This window comes from Chinchilla lanigera, unplaced genomic scaffold (assembly GCF_000276665.1).
Source record: "Chinchilla lanigera isolate Chin_1 unplaced genomic scaffold, ChiLan1.0 scaffold00015, whole genome shotgun sequence".
NCBI classification, from domain to species: Eukaryota; Metazoa; Chordata; class Mammalia; order Rodentia; family Chinchillidae; genus Chinchilla; species Chinchilla lanigera.
Genome location: NW_004955416.1, coordinates 10,953,816 through 10,960,726, shown reverse-complemented (window position 1 = coordinate 10,960,726; position 6,911 = coordinate 10,953,816).

Sequence of the window (6,911 nt, the reverse complement as noted above, 5' to 3'; positions counted from 1 at the left end):
TAAATCCCCAGCCCCTCTTACCGCATTTAGAAGACAGAGACCAGCCACGGTGCCATTTAAGGCCTGCTGAGTATAGGCCTTAATGGCCTCCATGTGTTATATAACATCCTGTAACCCTAGGAAAGGGATAAAGGTAGAAGTCAGATGATCATATCAGTGAAACACAGTTCTAGACCATCGATGTTGTAGGCAGGGAAAGTTTGCCTGCTTCCCAACTATTTAGTAGAGTTAGGCCTATGAGAATAGGAATGATTTTTCTGTTTCCAACCTAACAGGATCTTTAAGGTGTCCTATACTGGGAATTAACCATAGATAATCATCCCATATCTGAAAATAGCCATCTTGATATCTATGGTTGTTGGCCCTCAGGGTAGGACCCTTACTTTTACTTACTAGGGGTCCTACTAGAGCCTTTAAAGAAACTTCAGTGGCATTGTTAAAAAAAATTCTATTATGTCCAGGATCACCTAGGGTATAGTTTATAGGCTACTCAGCTTCTTGTTTTTAAGTTATGTCAGAGTAACTGGTCATTGAAATTGGTCCTTGCCCTGTCTTTCAGTTCTGACACTCTGTCCTCCCATTGGTCGCTTGTGCTGCCCATATTCTGAATAGAATTTTCAATCTCCTGAATTTCTGCTTGGTATCTTTTTATCTACTCTATTTATCTACTCTATTCTTCTTTGGTTGTTCATGTGTCATATCATTCTGTTTAGCTTAACTAGCTTTTTAATGATATCATCTGTGAACTCACTGATCAGTTTATTAAATCCATTATCTATTTAGTTATATCTTCTTTGACCACACCAAGAACCTTATTGATATTTCTTTGTATTGCCTCTGTTATTTTTTTAAAATAATTAGGTTGTGTGGCTTTTTATATCCTTCCCCCCAGTATCCCATGGATCATCTTTGGGTGAGTTAGTTTTTGGAAGCATACTGTTGCCTTGCCTTCTCATGCTCCTGTTGTTTTTCCTTCTCATGTTTTGTTCTTCTTTATTGTTTCTTTTTGAGTTTTGTGGGTAGATTATAGTGGAAGACCTTGATGCTAGTATGGAGACATCTTTCCTTTTCAGTGTCTTCTTTTTAGTGATCTCTGGCACGGCTAACTATAGGCTTTTGCCTCTGTCCCAAGCTCCGTCTACCTCTGTTTATTTGGGAGGGGAGGTTGCAGTGTATTTGACCCAGCACCCAGTTTCTGGGAACAATCTGTAGTATTGTTAATGACAAAGGCCACAAGATATTGGCATATTGAGCCAGGTATGGTCACGGATGTCTGTAATCCCAGCACTTAGGAGGCTGAGGCAGGAGGATCATTGTGAGTTTAAGACCAGCCTGGGCTACAAAGTGAGCTCAAGGCAAGCCTGAACTGCATAGCAAGACCTTATCTCAAAAAGACAAAGAAAAAAAATGATACTGGCATATTAATAAAACCAATTATTAGAAACAACTATGTCATCTTGGCATAGTAATAAAATACCAATAATGGTTACAGTCAAACTGGGTATTAACATGCCCTATGAACCCGTAATGTACCACCCTTAACCATAGAAAAGAGATCTATAATTATAGTATGAACACTAAGACAAACCAAGTATTGACATACAGTATCTACTAACTGTAACTATACCTCCACTAACAATAGAACAGTGTTTAGCAATAATAGCACGTAGCTACCTACCTAAAGATTCATAAAGCTTAATGCCTATACTACTAAAGATACAGAGGGAGAAGTGGAGAATGAAACAAGTACAATTTGAAAAGTCAGTGGAAAATTAGAAGGAGAGAAAAGTAAGAGAGGATCCTATTGAGTAAAAGAAAATTAATAGTATTAGATAAAAGTAACAGAAAAGAACAAATAAGAGAAAGGAAAAGAGCAAAACAAAGGAAGAGAAGAAATACAATGAAAGACAAAGGTTAAAAGGAGAAAAGAAAAAAGGAGAGATAACACCAAATCCCCATAAAACAATGACAAAAAAAAGTAGAAGGAAAGAAACCACTGTAGAAAAAAATAAAAATTAAGTTCATAAAAATATCCCTCTGTATTTTTGAATGAGCGATTTCCTTCCCAATCTTCAGTTTTGGAATCTAGAATGTCATGATTTTCTTCACCTAGCTTCACAGGCTGTGGATTTGTGAGGGGCAACCCCTGTTCCCGAGGCCCTTCTGCCCACATACTGTGGTAATTGTCCAAGCCAAGGCATCTCCTTGCTCACAGTGGTTAGTGGGGGAAGCAACCAGACTGTTGATCTCCTCTGAATGTGGGCCGTAGGGTGGGGGTTCAAGCAGAGTGCTGGACTTAACCCCAGTACTTTCATACTCAGCCATTTCTTCTTCTTTTCTGCTCCTCCTCCTCCTCCTTCTTTCTCTTCCTTTGCCTTCTTCTTCTTCAAAAGTTTATAGTTATAGTCAAAGGCAGAAACATTTAATTTTTGTTACGCCCATAAACGTGGAAACTGCTTACAAAGCAATTGTACTGTAAAAAGAATGACATCCTTGCACACACTGGTGGAATGGTTATGGATCTCCTTTACCATAATGATTTGGTACTTTACATAGGCTTTCAGACCTCCAGCCTGACCCCCATGTCCATGCAATGATGCAAGACCTTATGTCACTAAAATATTAGTATGACTTCTTGTCATTCAGTGTTTGACTGTGTACACAGATAATGAACTAGCAAGTATCTAGGTTCAAATTAGATCCCTGAACTGCAGCAAAATATTTATTTTCGTTTTATACAGTTATTCAAAGTACATTTTGTTAGAGCCGGGGGTGGTGGCACACGCCGGTAATCCCAGCATTCGGGAGGCTGAGGCAGGAGGATTGTTGCTAGTTCGAGACCAGCCTGGGCTACAAAGTGAGCTCAAGGCCAGCCCAAACTACATAGCGAGACCCTGTCTCAAAAAGACAAAAAAAAAAGCCTTTGCCATACACTCATTTGGGAGATTGTGGGCCTGATCAGTCTGCAGTAACTAAGGGATAATATTAATGCGTTACATTCCATGGTCCAATTTGAACTGATACTTGCCTCTTAGTTTCTTGAAAAATGTTTTAAAAGTTATATACATAGGTTTCATTTAAATTCTGCAGCAATCTATTATCATTATTGTCCCAGATCTAGTTTAATGAGCTCTGTCTTTTTTTGAGACAGGGTCTTTCTATGCAGTTCAGGCTGGCTTTGAGCTCACTTTGTAGCCCAGGTTGGCAACAATTGGCCTGCCTCAGCCTCCTGAGTGCTAGGATTACAGGTGTGGGCCACCACGCCCGGCTGGGAGGCATATGTTTTACTCCCGGAGTACTGTTCTAGTTCCCAGTAGAGTAAGTATTCACCACCTGAGGCTCCCAGGGAGCTCCTGGCAGCTCTCCCTGGCAGCATTCTGCGGGCAGGAGGAAAAAGGAGCAGATGGGAAGAGGAAAGAGCGCGCCCACCCAACCAGTTCTGAACGTCACATTCACAGGACCTGGCTTCTCAGGGGGGTCGTCCATGTCCATCCTGGCTTGAGCTTAAACTTCTCAGGGGGTCTATGTCTAACTTGCACACTCTGCACTCACCTTCTGAGGCTGTCTCTCACCCAGCCACTGTGTGAGGGTGTCTTAGTTACTTCCTTGTTGCTGGGACAAAATAGCTGACACCCACAAGTTAAAGGAGGGTTTATTTTGCCTCGAAGTTTGTAGAGGTTTCAGTCCACAGTCAGCTGGCTCCAAGGCAGAGCTGCATGGCAGAGCGGCCTCGCAGACGAGAAAGAGCTCATGGCAAGGCAGGCAGGAAGCAGCCAGCAATGAGCCTTCATTTTCCTTTTTATTCTATTCAGGCTGTAAGCCTATTGCTTGGTGCCATCCACACCCAGGGTGGGTCTTCCCATGATCCATCCCCGGAACTATGCTAAACCAATCCATGGTCTAAGCCAGTTATTACACAGCCATCAACCAGTATCTCACACACATGACCCAGCCACCTCCCAGAGTCCCTCCTATGAGTGCATGAGGCTTTGGCAGGCATCTAGATGTAAACCTTAACAGAGCACAAGCCTGGAAAAAACCTGGAGTGGAGTTGTTCTGTGGCTCAGTCATTTTTTTTTTGTACGGAGAACCAAACTCACAACCTCGCGCTTGCCAGGCAGGCGCTGTGCTGCTGAGCTATATCCCCAGCATGGCTCAGTCTTAATCAATTAACCCTTTCCCAAAACAGCACCTGATTAAACACTCTTTGGAAATATGGTGGGCACTGTATGGGTTTCTTCTTCAGTGTGGCCCACAAGAAGGAGTGACTTTCAGAGTAAAACCCCATGCTGTTTTTGTAGTTTACAGTAGCTGTGGGTTTTTCTTGGGACTAGTGCTGCTGGTCAGGTCTATTATTTCTCCCTTGATCTGCTGCCTCTCCAGGGCTTACCTGCCCTCCTGGGGTACTGGCTTCATGCACAGTGAGGTCAGTAGGCGCGGTGCCTCTGAAGCCCCATGCAGAGGTGAAAGAAAATGCAGAGCCTGTAAGAAGTTGGTGGGTGGCTGAGGCCAGCGCATGGCATAAATATGAAATAATTTGAAAAAAAAAAAAAAAAAGTATCTGGGATAATGGCAGAGTGGTGAGCAGTGGCAAACCAGGCTCTCCAAGACTGGGAAAGCAAACGCTGGCTTATGACAATTTGAGGAAGACAAGGAGGAGGGAGGTGGATCCCTGAGACTCAGGAACGGGGAGAATTGGACCCAAGAGGAAAGCGAGGTGACAGACCTCAAGGCAGAAGAGGGAGGAGGCAAAATGCGCATTTTCCCTGACTCCCGCTTGCTTCAGGAGAGATGAGGCTTCAGCCTAGAAGTTCGGTGAGGGCGGGGGAGCCTGGGGCCCTCCAGGGAGCGCCGCACCAGCGGAGCACAGCTGCGGATTCCGTGAGCTGCATCAGCTGGGGAGTGTCTCCAGTTCAGATGTCCAGTGATTGGCCACTACTTTGGGGTGGGGGCATGTTGAACCTGGGACTCAGAGTTTGCTTCACCTCAGGACTCCCAGTGTCTGGGTGAGGCGCAGCCCTGGGAGACACCCAGGACCTGGGAACTGAGGTCAAGCTACTAGACAGTTGGAGGTGCATCTGAAGATTAATGTCCCAATGGCTAGTTTTCCATACGTCCCTAAGGGGTGAACAGAGGCTTGGGATTATTGGTGTCACCCTCTTGAGATTTCCCATTACCTCACGAGGGGTGGGCCACCCTCTCCCACCCACCAAGACTAAGACTAAGACTGCTGGGACCAAAGACAAGACTAAGACTATAGATTAGCAACCAAGGTTAATGATGTCACTCTTGTACCCTGGCTACCCTTAGATCAATATTACCTAAGTGATTACACTTGCAATCTTATTCATTGATCATAATTTTGACCCGTGTTGTACCCGCTTCATGATTGTGCTCTATAAAACTTCCTTTGAGAGGTGGGATTGTTGGCAGCCCCTCTGGGACCCCTCCTGTCTCAGGAGCTATTTCTAATCCCTCTTCCTATTGCTTTTCTCCAATAAATATTCCTCCTCTTAACCTCCATTGTTGCTTACAATTCATTCTTCAACTTCAGGGAACACGAACTTGGAATATTTGACATCTAGCATTTCCCCTCTATCAAAGCCAGCAAGAAACACCTACAATGTTGTGGGCTGAACAACCCAAGTAACAGACCCACAGCTAGAGACCAAGATTAGCCTGAACTTGTGCAGAGCTGTATCGGTTCCTCACCCTGTTCCTACTGCAGGCTTGCTGGGATTATATAGCACGCCCTCCTAATCCCACTGCAGGGTTGCTGGGATCATACAGGATGCATCTGTGCTCCATCTGCCTCCTTTGTGTACCAGTGACAGCAGAGACACGCCCTAAAGTGGACACTGCCACAGACCTGTAGACCCCAGAAGATGATTATGGGCTTGAAATCTCACACTTTCTTTTTTTTCTTTTTGAGACAGGGTCTCGCTCTGTAGTTCAGGCTGATCTTAAACTCATTATGTAGCCCAGGCCGGCCTTGAACTCGTAGTGATCCTTCTGCTTCCGTCTCCCAAGTGCTGGGATTACAGGGGTGTGCCATTACTCCCAGCTGCTGCTTCTTTTTTTTTTTTGGTACTGGAAATTGAACTCATGACCTTACACTTGCCAAGTAGACACTGTGCTCCTGAGCTATATCCCTGGGGCTTTCTTTTTGTTTGATTGTATATTCTTGTTTTTTCAAGAATATAAACACTGTTTTGTTCAGTTCTTGTTTTTGTTTCTTTCTTTCCCTCCTGTCTTCTTCACCAGTCTCTGAAAGCTTAATCTTCCTTTGTTCTTCAACTTTGCTTCTAATCTTTTCACCTTCACCTATTTCTCTGTTTTTCCTCCATCCCTTTAAAATCTTCTCCCTAGAGGATAAAAGTGCTGAATTGAGGAGTTATTTACTGTATACAATTTTTTGGTTTGTGTTAGATTTCATTATATAAGCCTTGTTCATATGGTTAAAGTTGGCCAGTTAATAGTTACTACAGTTTGTCATTTTCTAGGCTGTGCTTGATGCTTTTATTTTTTTGAGACAGGGTCTTGCTACATAGCTCAGGCTGGCCTTGAACATCCATGGATCCCAGGCTGTCCTTGAACTCAAAGCAATCCTCTTGCCTTAGCCTCCCGGGTTCCAGGCACGCACCACCAAACCCAGCTCACTGTACTGTTATTACTGATTGTATTACTTTATTTGTTTAGTCATTTTGAGACAGGGTCTCGCTATGCAGTTCAGGCTGGCCTTGAGCTCACTTTGTAGCCCACGCTGCTGTTGAACTGTCAAGGATCCTCCTGCCTCAGCCTCCTGAGTGCTAGGATTACAGGTGTGCGCCACCAGGCCTGGTTCGAAAGTTTTCTTTAAAATTAGAAAAACATCTTATTTTGGTGTGGGAAGAATCCTGGATTACGTTATG